The sequence below is a fragment of the Tachypleus tridentatus genome, chromosome 1 (assembly GCF_004210375.1).
Source record: "Tachypleus tridentatus isolate NWPU-2018 chromosome 1, ASM421037v1, whole genome shotgun sequence".
NCBI lineage: Eukaryota > Metazoa > Arthropoda > Merostomata > Xiphosura > Limulidae > Tachypleus > Tachypleus tridentatus.
The window spans coordinates 15,486,345-15,509,693 of record NC_134825.1 but is presented as its reverse complement, the minus strand read 5'-3'; the positions used below and the strand labels follow the sequence as shown (position 1 = coordinate 15,509,693).

At 35.3% G+C, this 23,349-nt stretch overlaps 2 non-coding genes across 2 annotated transcripts; both read right to left on the bottom strand.

Moving 5' to 3' along the window:
• Positions 1–7,931: 7,931 nt before the first annotated feature.
• Positions 7,932–8,004, bottom strand: TRNAR-ACG (transfer RNA arginine (anticodon ACG)). The gene has a single exon. It is a non-coding gene; the product is annotated as a tRNA-Arg (tRNA).
• Positions 8,005–18,950: 10,946 nt separating this feature from the next.
• TRNAR-ACG (transfer RNA arginine (anticodon ACG)) lies at positions 18,951–19,023 on the bottom strand. The gene has a single exon. It is a non-coding gene; the product is annotated as a tRNA-Arg (tRNA).
• Positions 19,024–23,349: the final 4,326 nt, after the last annotated feature.

Sequence of the window (23,349 nt, the reverse complement as noted above, 5' to 3'; positions counted from 1 at the left end):
CCCTCAAGTTCTTTCTTGATGGACGAGTTATACTCCTACCTTCCACTGATAAAATTTTACAACTTGTACTGATTCTAAATATATTTAAGTTTAATGACAATTACTCTATGTTGCTATGGGAACCAGAATGGAATATTCGTATACAAACTGTTTGTTTAATAATTTGGATTTTTGTTTTTAAGAAATGTTCCCTATTTGTACAGAAGGTATACTGACATCATTCCCGGCAACTTTATTCGTGACAGGACTCAATTTGGCAGCTTTATTATTATTAATTATTTTTCAGCCTGTTCAACCCTTCTTTAACTTTCAGCTGGCGGCAGATCGTTATTGAAAATAACAAACTGTTCAGTCTGTGTCTCTTGGTATTACGTCCAGTGCAAATGTTGACGATTATATTTCTTCATATGTTCATCTTTCTTGTAGGTTTCAAAAGTTCAGCCACACTGACATCCATTTTCCTGTGTTACAGATGTAGCTTAACAATGGCATCCATCCATTTCTTTGTGTTACTGGTATAGTTTAAAACTGACATCCATCCATTTCCTTGTGTTATTGAGGTAGTTTAACACTGACATCCATTAATATCCTCGTGTTACTGAGGTAGTTTAACACTGACATCCATTAATATCCTCGTGTTACTGAGGTAGTTTAGCACTGACATCCATCCATATCCTCGTCTTGCTGATGTAGTTTAACATTGACATCCATCCTTGTGTTACTGATGTAATTTTCGTGTTACTGATGTAGTTTATTACTGCATCCATCCATTTTCTTGTGTTACTGGTGTAGTTTAACACTGACATCCATCCATTTCCTCGTGTTACTGATGTAGTTTATTACTGACATCCATTACTGACATCCATCCATATCCTCGTGTCACTGATGTAGTTTAATACTGGCATCCATTGATATCCTTGTGTTTCTGATGCAATTTAACCCTGATCTTCCTCGACCACTTCACTCTCTAATTTTACAGTAATAATCATATTTTCAATTTCTTCCTTTCTCATTATATGTCCCAGGAAACTCAGTTGTCTTTCTCTGGTGGTTATAATCAATTTCCTCTGTCTCTGATCTTCTTTGTACTTCCTCATTGGTTATATGGTCTGCCCACGGAACAAGTACCATTCTTCTGCAAAATCACATTTCTGTGGTATCAAGTTGCTTTTCCATGCTAGACGAAATGGCTTCCATTGTTCTCTATAATCATATGGACTGTCTTTTTTTTTAAATCTTGGTTTGTTTCACCCACCACATTTTATGTTCAATTCCTTACTTACAGTTTTGAGTTTACGTCGCAATCTGCAGTAATGATGATGATTTTATCTGATGGAATGATTGCCTTCTTCCTAATCGAATCTTACGAAAAGCTTTCTTTAAAGCTAGTCATAAACTTCTTGAGACGTTGTCACAAGAGATAGGACGTAATAAACTCACTTTAACTCAAACCACTAAAATTAGGGAGGAACTTTCACATTCTTCAATCTGATACTGACACTAAGGGTGTTTTAACTGAAGAATCTGTTACTGGTTTAGACACAGTTAACACCTTCTAGATTTTACTTTAGAAATATGTTTATCAGGATATGTTATATAGTATATTGTTTGTAGCCTTTGTAACTTGCTCTACAATGGTGAGACAGATTTCGTGACCACAGATGACACATATTAAATCTTAATCTGAATTTATTAGTTTCAGTACAGTTTTCAGATGACAAACATCTCACTGATCTCCAACCTGGAGCTCTAAGATATAAACTAGCAGACTGTTCTTTATGTAAACGCGAAGAATGATGTGTTACTTATACATCAGGTACAATCTCTTCACTTGGTTTGTACGAAAAAATTTTCTTTTGTGTAACTTCACTTCTGACATCCTATGACCTTTCTCTCTGTTAACCCCTCACATATCAGCTTTATTTATTAACTTCACTTCTGACATCCTATGACCATTCTCTCTGTTAACCCCTCACTTATCAGCTTTATTTATTAACTTCACTTCTGACATCCTATGACCATTCTCTCTGTTAACCCCTCACTTATCAGCTTTATTTATTAACTTCACTTCTGACATCCTATGACCTTTCTCTCTCACTTATCAGCTTTATTTATTAACTCACTTCTGACATCCTATGACCTTCTCTCTCTCTGTTAACCCCTCTCTTATCAGCTTTATTTTATTGAACTTCACTTGTTGACCTCCTTATCAGCTTTATTTATCTTCACTCTGACATCCTATGATTATTCTCTCTGTTAACCCTCACTTATCTTTATTTATTAACTTATGACATCCTATGACCTTCTCTGTTATTAAGCTTTATTTATTAACTTCACTTCTGACATCCTATGACCTTTCTCTCTGTTACCCCCTCCCACACTTATCAGCTTTATTTATTCTTCCTGCTCCTCTTTCATTAACATTATTTCTTTGGAACAGATGATTTACCAGTATTATTAGATCACACTTCTAATCATGTTCCATACGTTCTTCTACTGCTACTTTGTGCAGTGATATGTGAATTTGCTCTGTGCATAATATAAATATATTCGCTCTTTCTATTTATCACTATTTAGGTCCTTTGAGTGAACCTAGGAGGGTCAGGTACAACCCTGACATCTTCCTCCCGCATTTATTGTGTCATTAATATTTTATGTTTGAGGCCACAATTAAATGTTAAACACAACATAAAAGAGGGGAACAGTTTCATAAATGTTCACTAATGTGAAATCAAAATCTCTAGAGATCAGGGCCATGTACTTGTTGGAACGTTCATTATTTATACTAGGACACACTCGTTATACAAATAGTCCACATACTCCAATGTTCTTCATGTTGTTGGATTATTTTATGCGTATTTACGTAAATACCATTTTAATACTCTATATGATAAAACTACAATATGATGAATTAGATACTTATAGCAATAGGTGACATATTTACTTGACTTATAGTACATATTTAGAGATGAGTCATACTTAGGCTCATTTACATCATGTATGGGCCCGGCATGGCCAAGTGGTTAAGGCACTCGACTCGTAATTCGAGAGTCGTGGGTTTGAATGCTCGCTCTTTCAGCCATGGGAGCGTTATAATGTTACGGTCAATCCCACTGTTCATTGGCAAAAGAGTAGCCCAAGAGTTGGCGGTGGGTAGTGATAACTAGCTGCCTTCCCTCTAGTCTTATACTGTTAAATTAGGGATGGCTAGCGCAGACAACCCCTGTATAGCATTGCGCGAAATTCAAAACAAATCAAACAGAAAGAAACTAATCCAACTCCACTTTTTCAGATCATTAACCAAATAAACCCTTATGAAGATGGATGTGTATGAGGAGCACATTAGGCATATAATACTTTATGAGTTTAGAAGAGGCAATAGTACAGCAGAAACTACATGAAGCATTCAAGGTGTTTATGATACGGAGTCTTTCAATGAAAGTAAACGTCCAAGGTAATTTCATAAGTTCACTTCAGGTGACTGCAGCTTAACTGATGTGTCACATGCAGGTCGTCCTGTTGAGTTTAATGATGACTTGCTGCTGGCTGCACTTGATGAAGATTGTGCTGTGACAGTTTAAGAACTAGCATGGAAGCTTAATTCAACCCGTTCAACAGTTCACCGTCATCTCCAACCGTTTGGAAAATGAGTCTCCCATGACTTGACAAAACCCAGCCTTAGAGCAAGAGTGGACATTTGCACTTCTCTGCACTCTCGTGAACGTGACTCACCTTTCTTGGACAGGCTAGTGATTGGAGATAAAATGGATATTTTATAAAAATGTTAAGCGCCGCAGGTAAACTGGCTAAAGCACAGCCCAAACTGAACCTCCACCCTAGGAAAGTCTTGTTAAGCGTTTAGTGGGATATTGTTGATCTGTGATCCACTTTGAGTTGTTGCTACTTAATGTAACGATTACATTCGACTTCTGTTTCCAACAGTTAGAGCGCTTGAATGTTGCACTGAAAGAGAAAAGGCCTGTTATCACTCGTAAAGATGTTGTGTTACATCAAGATAATGCACGGCCCCATCCAGCAAGGATTACATCTGCAAAGATTGAGAGCTAGACTGGAAAAAACTTCCACATTCTCGTTATTTTCCAGACTTTGCTCTATCAGATTATCATTTATTCCGAAGCTTGCAGAACTATCTCCATGGAAAAGAGCTTGGAACACATGGAGATGTCAAAACTACCCTCTCTACATTCTTCTCCTCCAAACCCCAAGAATTTTATAGAAGTTTCATTCAGAAGCTTGTTACTAAATGCATTTGATGCCTTATTTTTAAACATTGGAACAGATATGAACGCATGTATGACTGACGCAAAATATAATCAACAGTGACTTTTAAAGAACCAGGAGACTTAAGATCTGAGAACACTTTGTTGACAATCCATATTGTTACTTTTTGAAATATATACGCGTGTTTTCTGAACACATATTATAAACGATATCCGAAATTAATCATAAAAGGCAGAATAAATCATACTGTGTAAATAAATCATACTGGGTACGTAGTGTGTGAGGTATGTGTGACTACGTACGTAGTGTAAATAAATCATACTGAGGTATGTATGACAGAAGCTAACTACGTAGTGTAAATAACATTTTAAAATATATATTCGACATTTTATCTTTTTTACTTTCATAAAAATATTCAACCGATAAAAACAACCACAGATTTTAATACACTTGACATGCAATACAATCGTCTTCTGCACATGAAACGGAAGTAGCAGCTGCTGTACATGTTGTTGTGTATATATTTGTGATATGTCGTGAAGCTTTATAATTTTCAGAATTTCCTCACGTCTTTCATATGACTTTGGTTGTGTGTATATATATATGGCTATTTTATAATTATTATAATTATTTATCTAATAGCCTTCGATAATAAATAATATTATTTTCTACTTATTTCTTCTTGGAGTACAAAAGTGTTCCATTACGTTTCCTCCCGAAACAGTAAAGTAATATAAAAATATATCGATTATTGCTAAAATTGAATAATTAAGTTTTACTTTTTCTGAGCTCTGCACTTACAATCGAGCGAAAACCATTCCCAATAAAAAAATACCAAGTAGATATAATATAATACTATTCTTATTATAATGTTAAGATTCCCAGTTTGGCCCTGTAGACAAAAGTTTCATCTTTCGAATGCGCCCTGGTCATGGTATTTTCATCATTTAACTCAAAATTTGATGAACCTACGTGATTGTCTGACGTGAGGAACGTATTATAATTATATTATTATTGTTGTCTTTTAAAATTGAATGTGGATATGTCTGATATAAAAAACAAGCGATACACAAACATTCAAGTATGAATCTGTCTTACACATAGAAATAACTGGTACACAAATATCCAACTATACAGCTGTCTGACATAAAAGAGAAGTGATACAAAACCATCTAGTATGGGTCTGTCTGCATAGAAAAAAAATTAGTGACACATTCACATATAACAGGAGGACTGTCTAATATAAATAATAATGATATACAGACAAACAACTATAGCTCTCCATGACATAGAAAACAAGTGAAACACAAATATAAAACTATAGGTTTGTCTGATATAGAAAAAAAAGTGATACATACACATCCAACTATAGGTCCTTAAGACATAGAAAAGTAAGTGATGCACAAACATCCAACCTTAGGTCTGTCTGATAGTTAAGTATAGATCTGTATGACATAAAAAAGAACTGACACACGAACATCCATGAATAGGTCTCTTCGAAGTAGATAAACAAGTGAAACTCAAATATCCAGCTATAGGTCTGTCTGACATGGAAAGCCAAGTGTTACACACACGTCCAAGTATGAGTATGTCTGGCATAGAAAAGAAGTAATACACAAATATCTAAGTATGAATATGTCTCAATTAGAAAAATAAGTGATGGACATACATGTAAAAACAGATTTGTCAAACACAGGAAAAGAAGTCATACACAAGCATACAACTATAGGTTTGTCTGATATATAAAACAAGTGATACACCAACATCCAAGGGTGGATCTGTCTGACGTAAATAAAATAAGAGATACACAAAATTTCATCTGATAAACAAATATGCAAGTATAATTTACTCTGGCATAGAAATACAAGTGACAAGCAAACATAGATTTCTCTGATGTAGAGAAAGAATCGATACACAAACTTCCAACTGTAGGTCTGTCCGACCTCGGAAAATAAGTGATAGACAAACATACATCTATAGCTTTATCTGACATAGAAACCAAGTGATACACTAAAATCTATCTATAGATCTTGATGACGAGAAATCCACTTGAAATAAAAATGCATCTCAGAACTGCTGGTATGGGTATTAAAACATTTACTGAGAAGGAGAGAACAACGTTTCGACCTTCCTAGGTCATCTTCAGGTTAAGAAAGAGAGAATTTGCAAGTGACCATTGCTGGACATATGTCTTAGGGATGAGAGTATAAACGGGTACAGGATTGTAGGGGCGGTGCAGTTGGATGTTAGGTTATGTCAATTAGATATAACTGTCTTAGTTTTTCAAAACTGTTACCAATATGCTTAGAGTTATACCATCGATCAAAATAAACATAGTTTTCGTGGGCGAATTCTATATAGGTTTGATTAGCTTGCTTGCGAAGATGACCTAAGAAGGTCAAAACATTGTTGTGTACTTTATTTTAATTAAAGATTTAATACCCATACAAACCGTCTTGAGAACATATAGTTTCAAACAGCTTCACAGTCTATGTGAACCTGTGGAAGATAAGTGGATTTCTTATAACATGCTCTTACTATGATCATTCTGTTAAATCCTCCACGCAAATTACTTGAAAACCCAAATAACATTTATTCGTATCTTGATTCTGGATAAGCATTCAACAAACTGAAAGAAAGAATTGATCAGTACTCTGTGTTCATATTTTGAATTCTTGAAGATCCACTCATTAGGTACAGATGGTGGTAATTTTGCAGATAGCCCTTCCAGTAAAGGTTGGGTGAAATTTACTCAGCTCGTAACCATAAAAGTAATTATACTATAATTTTTTGATAATGTAAGCATATCTTTGCAATATTTGACAGTTTATTGGTACACACTGCCGAGCTTTTGAAAACAAAATATGCCATTTTCAATTAAATATTAAGATCTTTTAATTAAAGATTTTCTTGTATTTTTTCGTTACCAGGATGTTGACTGTTCAACATGCAAAATAATTTTGATTTTAAGATTAAAAATATTTTAAGGATCAGAACATTTTCAGATTTTTACAAAATCTTTATAATCCCCAGGTAATTATGAACGTCGTTTTATCAAACAAACTTTATATTTATCTGTTATTTTCACTACTTTATCTTCATACGGGTTGGTTCAATTTCACAGACTTCGTAACCTGCATAAAAAATTGGGGAATAAATATAAATTATGTTGTTGTTCCTAGGAAAACTACATGTGACGACATAAAACAGAAATGCTTAATCTAAATATCATAACAATATACATGTTACTTTTAGTATATTGGCCAGTCAGTTGTGCCTGGCTAAAGTTATGGAAATTGCAGTTACGCTGCTCACGTGCAATGATGTTACCGTATTCAAGAATATAAAACTGTCCTTTATAAAGCAGTATACTAGTGTTGTTTTGCAATATACAGTTTGTTTGTGTTTCGAATTTCGCGCAAAGAGACACGAGTACTATATGCGCTAGCCGTCCCTAATTTAGAAGTGTTAGACTAGACGGAAGGCAACTAGTCATCACCACCCACCGCCAACTATTGGGCTACCCTTTTAGCACAAATAGTGGGATTGACCGTCACATTATAACGCTCCCACGGCTGAAACGGCGAGTATGTTTGGCGCGACCGGGATGCGAACCCGCGAACCTCAGATCACTAGTCGCACGCCTTAACACGCTTGGCCATGCCGGACCTAAAATTGTAACGCTTAATCGAGCCAGCCAGGATTCGAACTTGGAATCTTCTGATCCGTAGTCAGACGCGTTATCCATTGCGCCACTGGCCCGCTATGATTAGACAGAGAAACTAAATTTATCTGTTTAATTCAAATATGATTTCTTGGTTCATTTCTACTTCGAGTTCTTCAATTAAAGATTATACTTTAAGCTAGTCATGTATTAGTTCTGTAAAGATCTATATTAAAATAAAGGAGGTTACAGACCTAATAACAACCCAGTAGAAAATGAATTTTTTTTACACAAAAATATACGTTACTTTTTTGTTTGTTGGTAATAAGAAATTGTTTCAATTTTATTAAGTTTATCCAGTCACATTAATTGGCACACAACTAGAATAGCATTCAAATAAATACCACTCTAGAAGTTTCCTTGTTAAATCTCCTGTAATTAGCGGATCTAACCCTCGGTAAAAAAAAAAGAAATGCCTTGTTGTTCCTAATTATTAACAGTTGTTGTTTTTAATTATTTTCCATTGACGGTCCTATTTATTATCCATTGTTGGTTTTAATTATTATTCGCTGATGTTTCTAATTATTATCTATTGCTCTTCGTAATTATTGTCCACCTAATTATTATTGTTGTTCTTAATTAGCATCTGTTATGTTTCCTAATTATTATCGATTATCGTTTCTAAATAGAATAATCAACACAACAGATAAAATGATAAACACTCTTTCTGTTGTTAGGTTCTGCTTAAAATGTTAATTTGACTACACTTAACTTAGGCACCATTCCTTTTACCAGCGTGTCCAAAACTGTTTCGGTTCACAGCACCCTTAGTGTCTCAGCAATTTGTCTCACCTTAGGCAAAAGAAAAAAAAAACCTAACAATTCCGTTTATGAAGTCGTTAGGTCCAAACAACTTAAAACTTAGTAACTATTTATCTTCTAAAACGTTGTAGCCGTCTGAAAGAATAATACACGTAAATTGAAGGTAAAACAATACTTTTATTTCATTTTAAACAACCACAATTACTAATGGGATGTGTGCGCCTACTGGGTACTGCACAGCTTACCTTGGAATCTGATTGGACACCAACACTCTCATTTCCTGTTCCACACTGATTTTCGCGCGGTACTTGTTTTTTTATCACAGGGAATTCAGGTTCGCTGAGCCTTAGCACTTAACAGAGGATATTCATCTCTTATTGATATCCAAAATGAGTTAGTTCCATGCTGTCAGATTCTGTTTATAAAGTCTTGTCGGCCCGGTATGGCCAAGCGTGTTAAGGCGTGCGACTCGTAATCTGAGGGTCGCGGGTTCGCATCCCCGTCGCGCCAAACATGCTTGCCCTTTCAGCCGTGGGGCATTATAATGTGACGGTCAATCCCACTATTCGTTGGTAAAAGAGTAGCCCAAAAGATGGCGGTCGGTGGGGATGACTAGCTGTGTTCCCTCTGGTCTTACACTGTTAAATTAGGAACGGCTAGCGCAGATAGCCCTCGTGTAGCTTTGCACGAAATTCAAAACAAACCAAACCAAACTAGGTATCAGGATCATAAAACAAATATTCAAGTTAACATTTTAATAACATGGACACGTTCAGATTTGCAGTTATGAATGTTCCATTTCCAAATACGAATATTGTAGATAAGTTATGTTACAGTATGCACTACGTACGGCATATTAGTTATATTTGCCCGGCATGGCCAAGTGGGTTAAGGCGTGCGACTCGTAATTTGAGGGTCGTGGGATCGAATACTCGTCGCACCAAACATGTTCGCCTTTTCAGCCGTGGGGCGTTATAAAGTTGCGATCCATCAAACTATTCGTTGGTAAAAGAGTAGCCCAAGAGTTGGCTGTGGGTGTTGATGACTGGCTGCCTTGTGTTACACTGCTAAATTAGGGAAGGCTAGCGCAGATAGCTCTCGTGTAGCTTTGTGCGAAATTCAAAAACAAAAAAATTAGTTATATTAGAATTTGCTTACCTTTACAATACTTCTTAGAAAGAGCTCGTAAAGTCTGTGATTTTTAACAAACAAGACTTCTTCTGTTATATTTTTTAAAAAATCATTTATTTTGGTGGGAAATTGAACAGTATTCGTGTTACTGATTAAAGTTGTATAAAGTTTACAGAATATTGTGACCTTTCAAAATCTACATCCACACTTTACTTATTTTGGTAATTATTTAGGGTTATAGTGAATCGAGTTAATGTATTAAAAATCATTGGTTTTACCTCTCGTTAATTTAAGATCTTGTCATGAATACTCAATTTTACGGTACTATTGTGTGGCATTTGCCACACTTGCGAATATTCTAACTTTCTAAGATATATCATTGTCATTAAACACCTTATGAACTTTTCACGTTTACCTTTTAATTTTTACACAAGACTCGACTTATTTTATCTGCTTCTTGTCCACCTCCAAGTGGCTCAGCATTAAGTTAAAGGTTTTGGTCCCCATGGTTGGCAGAGTACATGTAATATAGTGTGTAGCATTATACCAAACGACAGCCAATACAAATGGGTTCCATGAGTTTTATTAAGTGCACAAATTAGTTCAAGTGTGAATAATTATTCTAAGTTGTCTGATGTTGATGGAACAGATTAGCCGATATTTATTACTTCTTTACGATAGCTTGAGCTGAAGGAACATCAAACTATATGTAACCCACGATTTCACATTGCTATTACAATTACTGACGAAGGAGACGCTAATGTAGTTTGGAGCTATGAACTGTACATAGATGAAGCTGGAGACATCTATCCGACACTTAATTTTACATGTGATGGAATTCACCGTTGTACGCAAACTCAAAGAGCCGACACCATAAACAGACTAACCGACGAAGGGCGAAACTTTAGTTTATAAGATCCTAGAATGTCTATCTTTTTTGTACTCCCCAAGATCCATAACCCTGAGATTTCAGGAAGGCTCATCATGTTTGTGTACAAGTGTTCCACAAAACTGATTTCTAATTTTATTGATAACATTCTTTATCTTATCGTACATAAATTAAGGTTCCTACAAATTGTTCATAATCTTCATGGGTAATGTAATATCTCTTTACATATTCAATCTTTACATTGAAGGCTTAAAACCTCTCAAGTTCTTTCTTGATGGACGAGTTATACTCCTACCTTCCACTGATAAAATTTTACAACTTGTACTGATTCTAAATATATTTAAGTTTAATGACAATTACTCTATGTTGCTATGGGAACCAGAATGGAATATTCGTATACAAACTGTTTGTTTAATAATTTGGATTTTTGTTTTTAAGAAATGTTCCCTATTTGTACAGAAGGTATATTGACATCATTCCCGGAAACTTTATTCGTGACAGGACTCAATTTGGCAGCTTTATTATTATTAATTATGTTTCAGCCTGCTCAACCCTTCTTTAACTTTCAGCTGGCGGCAGATCGTTATTGAAAATAACAAACTGTTCAGTCTGTGTCTCTTGGTATTACGTCCAGTGCAAATGTTGACGATTATATTTCTTCATATGTTCATCTTTCTTGTAGGTTTCAAAAGTTCAGCCACACTGACATCCATTTTCCTGTGTTACAGATGTAGCTTAACAATGGCATCCATCCATTTCTTTGTGTTACTGGTATAGTTTAAAACTGACATCCATCCATTTCCTTGTGTTATTGAGGTAGTTTAACACTGACATCCATTAATATTCTCGTGTTACTGAGGTAGTTTTACACTGACATCCATTAATATCCTCGTGTTACTGAGGTAGTTAAGCACTGACATCCATCCATATCCTCGTTTTGCTGATGTAGTTTAACATTGACATCCATCCAATTACTTGTGTTAATGATGTATATCAACACTGACATCCATCCATTTCATCGTGTTACTGATGTAGTTTATCGATGGCATCCATCAATTTTCTTGTGTTACTGGTGTAGTTTAACACTGACATCCATTTCCTCGTGTTACTGATGTAGTTTATCTGACATCCATTTCCTTTTGTTACTGATGTAGTTTAACACTGACATTCATCCATTTCCTTGTGTTACTGATGTAGTTTAATACTGGCATCCATTGATATCCTTGTGTTTCTGATGCAATTTAACCCTGATCTTCCTCGACCACTTCACTCTCTAATTTTACAGTAATAATCATATTTTCAATTTCTTCCTTTCTCATTATATGTCCCAGGAAACTCAGTTGTCTTTCTCTGGTGGTTATAATCAATTTTCTCTGTCTCTGATCTTCTTTGTACTTCCTCATTGGCTATATGGTCTGCCCACGGAACAAGTACCATTCTTCTGCAGAATCACATTTCTGTGGTATCAAGGTGCTTTTCCATGCTAGACGAAATGGCTTCCCTTGTTCTCTATAATCATATGGACTGTCTTTTTTTTAAATCTTGGTTTGTTTCACCCACTACATTTTATGTTCAATTCCTTACTTAAAGTTTTTGAGTTTTCGTCGCAATCTGCAGTAATGATGATGATTTTATCTGATGGAATGATTACCTTCTTCCTAATCGAATCTTACGAAAATCTTTCTTTAAATCTAGTCATAAACTTCTTGAGACGTTGTCACAAGAGATAGGACGTAATAAACTCACTTTAACTCAAACCACTAAAATTAGGGGAGGAACTTTCACATTCTTCAAACTGATACTGACACTAAGGGTGTTTTAACTGAAGAATCTGTTACTGGTTTAGACACAGTTAACACCTTCTAGATTTTACTTTAGAAATATTTTTATCAGGATATGTTATATAGTATATTGTTTGTAGCCTTTGTAACTTGCTCTACAATGGTGAGACAGATTTCGTGACCACAGATGACACATATTAAATCTTAATCTGAATTTATTAGTTTCAGTACAGTTTTCAGATGACAAACATCTCACTGATCTCCAACCTGGAGCTCTAAGATATAAACTAGCAGACTGTTCTTTATGTAAACGCGAAGAATGATGTGTTACTTATACATCAGGTACAATCTCTTCACTTGGTTTGTACAAAAATTTTCTTTTGTGTAACTTCACTTCTGACATTCTATGACCTTTCTCTCTGTTAACCACTCACATATCAGCTTTATTTATTAACTTCACTTCTGACATCCTATGACCATTCTCTCTGTTAACCCCTCACTTATCAGCTTTATTTATTAACTTCACTTCTGACATCCTATGACCATTCTCTCTGTTAACCCCTCACTTATCAGCTTTATTTATTAACTTCACTTCTGACATCCTATGACCTTTCTCTCTGTTAACCCTCTCTTATCAGCTTTATTTATTAACTTCACTTCTGACATCCTATGACCATTCTCTGTTAACCCCTCACTTATCAGCTTTATTTATTAACTTCACTTCTGACATCCTATGACCATTCTCTCTGTTAACCCCTCACTTATCAGCTTTATTTATTAACTTCACTTCTGACATCCTATGACCATTCTCTCTGTTAACCCCTCACTTATCAGCTTTATTTATTAACTTCACTTCTGACATCCTATGACCTTTTTCTCTGTTACCCCCACCAATCAGCTTTATTTATTAACTTCACTTCTGACATCCTATGACCTTTCTCTCTGTTACCCCCTCCCACACTTATCAGCTTTATTTATTCTTCCTGCTCCTCTTTCATTAACATTATTTCTTTGGAACAGATGATTTACCAGTATTATTAGATCACCCTTCTAATCGTGTTCCATACGTTCTTCTATTGCTACTTTGTGCAGTGATTTGTGAATTTGCTCTGTGCATAATATAAATATATTCGCTCTTTCTATTTATCACTATTTAGGTCCTCTGAGTGAACCTAGGAGGGTCAGGTACAACCCTGACATCTTCCTCCCGCATTTATTGTGTCATTAATATTTTATGTTTGAGGCCACAATTAAATGTTAAACACAACATAAAAGAGGGGAACAGTTTCATAAATTTTCACTAGTGTGAAATCAAAATCTTAGAGATCAGGGCCATGTACTTGTTGGAACGTTCATTATTTATACTAGGACACACTCGTTATACAAATAGTCCACATACTCCAATGTTCTTCATGTTGTTGGATTATTTTATGCGTATTTACGTAAATACCATTTTAATACTCTATATGATAAAACTACAATATGATGAATTAGATACTTATAGCAATAGGTGACATATTTACTTGACTTATAGTACATATTTAGAGATGAGTCATACTTAGGCTCATTTACATCATGTATGGGCCCGGCATGGCCAAGTGGTTAAGGCACTCGACTCGTAATTCGAGAGTCGTGGGTTTGAATGCTCGCTCTTTCAGCCATGGGAGCGTTATAATGTTACGGTCAATCCCACTGTTCATTGGCAAAAAAGTAGCCCAAGAGTTGGCGGTGGGTAGTGATAACTAGCTGCCTTCCCTCTAGTCTTATACTGTTAAATTAGGGATGGCTAGCGCAGACAACCCCTGTATAGCATTGCGCGAAATTCAAAACAAATCAAACAGAAAGAAACTAATCCAACTCCACTTTTTCAGATCATTAACCAAATAAACCCTTATGAAGATGGATGTGTATGAGGAGCACATTAGGCATATAATACTTTATGAGTTTAGAAGAGGCAATAGTACAGCAGAAACTACATGAAGCATTCAAGGTGTTTATGATTCGGTGTCTTTCAATGAAAGTAAACGTCCAAGGTAATTTCATAAGTTCACTTCAGGTGACTGCAGCTTAACTGATGTGTCACATGCAGGTCGTCCTGTTGAGTTTAATGATGACTTGCTGCTGGCTGCACTTGATGAAGATTGTGCTGTGACAGTTTAAGAACTAGCATGGAAGCTTAATTCAACCCGTTCAACAGCTCACCGTCATCTCCAACCGTTTGGAAAATGAGTCTCCCATGACTTGAGAAAACCCAGCCTTAGAGCAAGAGTGGACATTTGCACCTCTCAGCACTCTCGTGAACGTGACTCACCTTTCTTGGACAGGTTAGTGACTGGAGATGAAAAATGGATATTTTATAAAAAATGTTAAGCGCCGCAGGTAAACTGGCTAAAGCACAGCCCAAACTGAGCCTCCACCCTAGGAAAGTCTTGTTAAGCGTTTGGTGGGATATTGTTGATGTATGACCCACTTTGAGTTGTTGCTACTTAATGTAACGATTACATCAGACTTTTGCTTCTGAGAGTTAGAGCGCTTCAATGTTGCACTGAAAGAAAAAAGGCCTGTTATCACTCGTAAAGATGTTGTGTTACATCAAGATAATGCACGGCCCCATCCAGCAAGGATTACATCTGCAAAGATTGAGAGATAGACTGGAAAAACTTCCACATTCTCGTTATTCTTCAGACCTTGCTCTATCAGATTATCATTTATTCCGAAGCTTGCAGAACTATCTCAATGGAAAAGAGCTTGGAACACATGGAGATGTCAAAACTACCCACTCTTCATTCTTCTCCTCCAAACCCCAAGAATTTTATAGAAGTTTTATTCAGAAGCTTGTTACTAAATGCATTTGATGCCTTATTTTTAAACATTAGAACAGATATGAACGCATGTATGACTGACGCAAAATATAATCAACAGTGACTTTTAAAAAACCCGGAGACTTAAGATCTGAGAACACTTTGTTGACAATCCATATTGTTACTTTTTGAAATATATACGCGTGTTTTCTGAACACATATTATAAACGATATCCGAAATTAATCATAAAAGGCAGAATAAATCATACTGAGGCAAGTGTGACTACGTAGTGTAAATAACATTTTAAAATATATATTTGACATTTTATCTTTTTTACTTTCATAAAAATATTCAACCGATAAAAACAACTCCAGATTTTAATACACTTGACATGCAATACAATCGTCTTCTGCACATGAAACGGAAATAGCAGCTGCTGTACATGTTGTTGTGTATATATTTCTGATATGTCGTGAAGTTTTATAATTTTCAGAATTTCCTCACGTTTTTCATATGACTTTTGGTTGTGTATATATATGGCTATTTTATAATTATTATAATTATTTATCTAACAGCCTTCGATAATAAATAATATTATTTTCTACTTATTTCTTCTTGGAGTACAAAAGTGTTCCATTACGTTTCCTCCCGAAACAGTAAAGTAATATAAAAATATATCGATTAATGCTAAAATTGAATAATTAAGTTTTACTTTTTTCTCAGCTCTGCACTTACAATCGAGCGAAAACCATTCCCAATAAAAAATACCAAGTAGATATAATATAATACTATTCTTATTATAATGTTAAGATTCCCAGTTTGGCCCTGTAGACAAAAGTTTCATCTTTCGAATGCGCCCTGGTCATGGTATTTTCATCATTTAAATCAAAATTTGATGAGCCTACGTGATTGTCTGACGTGAGGAACGTATTATAATTATATTATTATTGTTGTCTTTTAAAATTGAATGTGGATATGTCTGATATAAAAAACAAGCGATACACAATCATTCAAGTATGAATCTGTCTTACACATAGAAATAACTGGTACACAAATATCCAACTATACAGCTGTCTGACATAAAAAGAGAAGTGATACAAAACCATCTAGTATGGGTCTGTCTGCATAGAAAAAAAATTAGTGACACATTCACATATAACAGGAGGACTGTCTAATATAAATAATAATGATATACAGACAAACAACTATAGCTCTCCATGACATAGAAAAACAAGTGAAACACAAATATAAAACTATAGGTTTGTCTGATATAGAAAAAAAAGTGATACATACACATCCAACTATAGGTCCTTAAGACATAGAAAAGTAAGTGATGCACAAACATCCAACATTAGGTCTGTCTGATAGTTAAGTATAGATCTGTATGACATAAAAAAGAACTGACACACGATCATCCATGAATAGGTCTCTTCGAAGTAGATAAACAAGTGAAACTCAAATATCCAGCTATAGGTCTGTCTGACATGGAAAGCCAAGTGTTACACACACGTCCAAGTATGAGTATGTCTGGCATAGAAAAGAAGTAATACACAAATATCTAAGTATGGATATGTCTCAATTAGAAAAATAAGTGATGGACATACATGTAAAAAACAGATTTGTCAAACACAGGAAAAGAAGTCATACACAAGCATACAACTATAGGTTTGTCTGATATATAAAAAAAATGATACACCAACATCCAAGGGTGGATCTGTCTGACGTAAATAAAATAAGAGATACACAAAATTTCATCTGATAAACAAATATGCAAGTATAATTTACTCTGGCATAGAAATACAAGTGACAAGCAAACATAGATTTCTCTGATGTAGAGAAAGAATCGATACACAAACTTCCAACTGTAGGTCTGTCCGACCTCGGAAAATAATTGATAGACAAACATACATCTATAGCTTTATATGACATAAAAACCAAGTGATACATTAAAATCTATCTATAGATCTTGATGACGAGAAATCCACTTGAAATAAAAATGCATCTGAGAACTGCTGGTATGGGTATTAAAACATTTACTGAGAAGGAGAGAACAACGTTTCGACCTTCCTAGGTCATCTTCAGGTTAAGAAAGAGAGAATATGCAAGTGACCATTGCTGGACATATGTCTTAGGGATGAAAGTATAAACGGGTACAGGATTGTAGGGGGGCGGTGCAGTTGGATGTTAGGTTATGTCAATTAGATATAACTGTCTTAGTTTTTCAAAACTGTTACCAATATGCTTAGAGTTATACCATCGATCAAAATAAACATAGTTTTCGTGGGCGAATTCTATATAGGTTTGATTAGCTTGCTTGCGAAGATGACCTAAGAAGGTCAAAACATTGTTGTGTACTTTATTTTAATTAAAGATTTAATACCCATACAAACCGTCTTGAGAACATATAGTTTCAAACAGCTTCACAGTCTATGTGAACCTCTGGAAGATAAGTGGATTTCTTATAACATGCTCTTACTATGATCATTCTGTTAAATCCTCCACGCAAATTACTTCAAAACCCAAATAACGTTTATTCGTATCTTGATTCTGGATAAGCATTCAACAAACTGAAAGAAAGAATTGATCAGTACTCTGTGTTCATATTTTGAATTCTTGAAGATCCACTCATTAGGTACAGATGGTTGTAATTTTGCAGATAGCCCTTCCAGTAAAGGTTGGGTGAAATTTACTCAGCTCTAACCATAAAAGTAATTATAGTATAATTTTTTTGATAATGTAAGCATATCTTTGCAAAATTTGACAGTTTATTGGTACACACTGCCGAGCTTTTGAAAACAAAATATGCCATTTTCAATTAAATATTAAGATCTTTTAATTAAAGATTTTCTTGTATTTTTTTCGTTACCAGGATGTTGACTGTTCAGCATGCAAAATAATTTTGATTTTAAGATTAAAAATATTTTTAAGGATCAGAACATTTTCAGATTTTATAATCCCCAGGTAATTATGAACGTCGTTCTTATTAAACAAACTTTATATTTATCTATCATTTTCACTACTTTATCTTCATACGGGTTGGCTCAATTTGACAGACTTCGTAACCTGTATAAAACATTGGGGAATAAATATAAATTATGTTGTTGTTCCTAGGAAAGCTACACGTGACGACATAAAAACAGAAATGCTTAATCTAAATATCATAACAATATACATGTTACTTTTAGTATATTGGCCAGTCAGTAGTGCCTGGCTAAAGTTATGGAAATTGCAGTTACGCTGCTCACGTGCAATGATGTTACCGTATTCAAGAATATAAAACTGTCCTTTATAAAGCAGTATACTAGTGTTGTTTTGCAATATACAGTTTGTTTGTGTTTCGAATTTCGCGCAAAGCGACACGAGGACTATATGCGCCAGCCGTCCCTAATTTGGAAGTGTTAGACTAGACGGAAGGCAACTAGTCATCACCACCCACCGCCAACTATTGGGCTACCCTTTTAGCACAAATAGTGAGATTGACCGTCACATTATAACGCTCCCACGGCTGAAACGGCGAGTATGTTTGGCGCGACCGGGATTCGAATTCGCGATCCTCAGATCACTAGTCGCACGCCTTAGGACGCTTGGCCATGCCGGCCCCAAAATTGCAACGCTTAATCGAGCCAGCCAGGATTCGAACCTGGAATCTTCTGATCCGTAGTCAGACGCGTTATCCATTGCGCCACTGGCCCGCTTTGATTAGACAGAGAAACTAAGTTTATCTGTTTAATTCAAATATGATTTCTTGGTTCATTTCTACTTCGAGTTCTTCAATTAAAGATTATACTTTAAGCTAGTCATGTATTAGTTCTGTAAAGATCTATATTGAAATAAAGGAGGTTACAGACCTAATAACAACCCAGTAGAAAATGAATTTTTGTTTACACAAAAATATACGTTACTTTTTTGTTTGTTGGTAATAAGAAACTGTTTCAATTTTATTAAGTTTATCCAGTCACATTAATTGGCACACAACTAGAATAGCATTCAAATAAATACCACTCTAGAAGTTTCCTTGTTAAATCTCCTGTAATTAGCGGATCTAACCCTCTGTGAAAAAATAGAAATGCCTTGTTGTTCCTAATTATTAACAGTTGTTGTTTTTAATTAATTTCCATTGACGGTCCTATTTATTATCCATTGTTGGTTTTAATTATTATTCGCTGATGTTTCTAATTATTATATATTGCTCATCGTAATTATTGTCCACCGATGCTCCTAATTATTATTGTTGTTCTTAATTAGCATCTGTTTTGTTTCCTAATTATTATCGATTATCGTTTCTAAATAGAATAATCAACACAACAGATAAAATGATAAACACTCTTTCTGTTGTTAGGTTCTGATTAAAAATGTTAATTTGACTACACTTAACTTAGGCACCATTCCTTTTACCAGCGTGTCCAAAACTGTTTCGGTTCACATCACCCTTAGTGTCTCAGCAATTTGTCTCACCTTAGGCAAAAAGAAAAAAAAACCCTAACAATTCCGTTTATGAAGTCGTTAGGTCCAAACAACTTAAAACTCAGTAACTATTTATCTTCTAAAAACGTTGTAGCCGTCTGAAAGAATAATACACGTAAATTGAAGGTAAAAACAATACTTTTTATTTCATTTTTAAACAACCACAATTACTAATGGGATGTGTGCGCCTATTGGGTACTGCACAGCTTACCTTGGAATCTGATTGGACACCAACACTCTCATTTCCTGTTCCACACTGATTTTCGCGCGGTACTTGTTTTTTATCACAGGGAATTCAGGTTCGCTGAGCCTTAGCACTTAACAGAGGATATTCATCTCTTATTGATATCCAAAATGAGTTAGTTCCATGCTGTCAGCTTCTGTTTATAAAGTCTTGTCGGCCCGGTATGGCCAAGCGTGTTAAGGCGTGCGGCTCGTAATCTGAGGGTCGCGGGTTCGCATCCCCGTCGCGCCAAACATGCTTGCCCTTTCAGCCGTGGGGGCATTATAATGTGACGGTCAATCCCACTATTCTTTGGTAAAAGAGTAGCCCAAAAGATGGCGGTCGGTGGGGATGACTAGCTGTGTTCCCTCTGGTCTTACACTGTTAAATTAGGAACGGCTAGCGCAGATAGCCCTCGTGTAGCTTTACACGAAATTCAAAACAAACCAAACCAAACTAGGTATCAGGATCATAAAACAAATATTCAAGTTAACATTTTTAATAACATGGACACGTTCAGATTTGCAGTTATGAATGTTCCATTTCCAAATTCGAATATTGTAGATATGTTATATTACAATATGCACTACTTACGGCATATTAGTTATATTTGCCCGGCATGGCCAAGTGGGTTAAGGCGTACGACTCGTAATTTGAGGGTCGTGGGATCTAATTCTCGTCGCACCAAACATGTTCGCCTTTTCAGCCGTGGGGGCGTTATAAAGTTGCGATCCATCAAACTATTCGTTGGTAAAAAAAAGTAGCCCAAGAGTTGGCTGTGGGTAGTGATGACTGGCTGCCTAGTCTTACACTGCTAAATTAGGGACAGATAGCGCAGATAGCTCTCGTGTAGCTTTGTGCGAAATTCAAAAACAAAACAATTAGTTATATTAGAATTTGCTTACCTTTACAATACTTCTTAGAACGAGCTCGTAAAGTTTGTGATTTTTAACAAACAAGACTTCTTCTGTTACATTTTTTTAAAAAATCATTTATTTTGGTGGGATATTGAGCACTATTCGTGTTACTGATTAAAGTTGTATAAAGTTTACAGAATATTGTGACCTTTCAAAATCTACATCCACACTTTAGTTATTTTGGTAATTATTTAGGGTTATAGTGAATCGAATTAATGTATTAACAATCATTGGTTTTACCTCTCGCTAATTTAAGATCTTTTCATGAATACTCAATTTTACGGTACTATTGTGTGGCATTTGCCACACTTGCGAATATTCTAACTTTCTGAGATATATCATTGTCATTAAACACCTTATGATCTTTTCACGTTTACCTTTTAATTTTTACACAAGACTCGACTTATTTTATCTGCTTCTTGTCCATCTCCAAGTGGCTCAGCATGAAGTTAAAGGTTTTGGTCCCCATGGTTGGCAGAGTACATGTAATATAGTGTGTAGCATTATACCAAACGATAGCCAATACAAATGGGTTCCATGAGTTTTATTAAGTGCACAAATTAGTTCAAGTGTGAATAATTATTCTAAGTTGTCTGATGTTGATGGAACAGATTAGCCGATATTTATTACTTCTTTACGATAGCTTGAGCTGAAGGAACATCAAACTATATGTTACCCACGATTTCACATTGCTATTACAATTACTGACGAAGGAGACGCTATTGTAGTTTGGAGCTATGAACTGTACATAGATGAAGCTGGAGACATCTATCCGACACCTAATTTTACATGTGATGGAATTCACCGTTGTACGCAAACTCAAAGAGCCGACACCATAAACAGACTAACCGACGAAGGACGTAACTTTAGTTTATAAGATCCTAGAATGTCCATCTTTTATGTACTACCCAAGATCCATAAACCTGAGATTTCAGGAAGACCCATCATGTTTGTGTACAAGTGTTCCACAAAACTGATTTCTAATTTTATTGATAACATTCTTTATCTTATCGTACATAAATTAAGGTTCGTACAAATTGTTCATACTCTTCATGGGTAATGTAATATTATGTAAACATAATATTATTATGTTTAACAAATCTCATAGAGTGGCTCCGCCCTTCACATCAATCATTTGAAAGTTCTTAACTAGTACCACCTAAGATTGAGTAGCTCAAGTTTAAAACAAATAGAAAGAGCATTTTCCCTCTATGTAATTCTAACAGTTGTTTATAAGTGATTTGATGGCGAATGAAAGAATTTTGTCAGAACTAGATGTGTGATTAATAAGTCGTGCCTCTGAACAGGAATAGGATTTTTTCAACCCACATGTACTTCACTTGGAGACCCCACTAAATTACAGGAATTTTGAGGATATTAATACTGCAATTTGATGTGTATTTTTTCTCTCCAAAAGTTATTGCTTAGAGTTTACAAAAATTATTATTTCTACATACCCCACCCTCAAGTCTAGACAAGGCTTAATCATAGTACGAATGCACGAGTACAGAATTTCGCAACACGGGTACGTACACTAAATCAATGTTTTGCACTGTATTTCTCATTTACTTTCTATGTTTTAAGAAATATAACTAAAATTTAAACATTTATGAGTAAACAGTAATAAGTATATGTATATTTAAAGACATATTTGACGTACGCTAGCCGACATAGTATACTCTTATAGGCCATTATATAGTTAGGCCTACTGCATTTGTGTGTTTCTAATTGTCTAAAGTCTAAACTAAGGTAACATTAAAACCACATTCGAAACTTGAGAACTTTAAAACAAGAGGGCAGTATTAAAAATATGTGCCCAAATAACCCCATCGTACATACATGCTACGAAATTCGACAGATATCAAACAGATAAGGAGAAGTTTGTTTGTTTAGAATCAAGTACAAAACTACACAATGGCTATCTGTACTCTGCCCACCACGAGTATCGAAATTCGGTTTTTAGAGGTTTAAGTCCGCAGACATATTACTGTTTTACTGGGTGTGTTTTTGTTATAGCAAAGCCACATCGGATTATCTGCTGATCCCACCGAGGTGAATCGAACCCCTGATTTTGCGTTGTAAATCCGGAGACATACCGCTGTACTTGCGTGATTTCGCTAGAAGGCAATGAGAAGCGGTACAGAAACACCTGCGAGGTAAATTGATTGGCGAGACTCAGAACCTACAAAGTTTATTGGAGCAGCGCAACTTTGAATCATACAATAAATGTTTTGACACATTCTAATTGCAATTTTGTTAGCCTTGGAAATTTATTTTGTAAATGTTGTATGAAATATAAACCGCTTGGTACAATATTGTGTTCTTGGAAAAATGGCAAGTACTAATAAAGCTTTTATGTTTTTCACGTGTGTTCTTGCTCTGTAGGTTGTATTACAGCATTATTTACAGTGGGT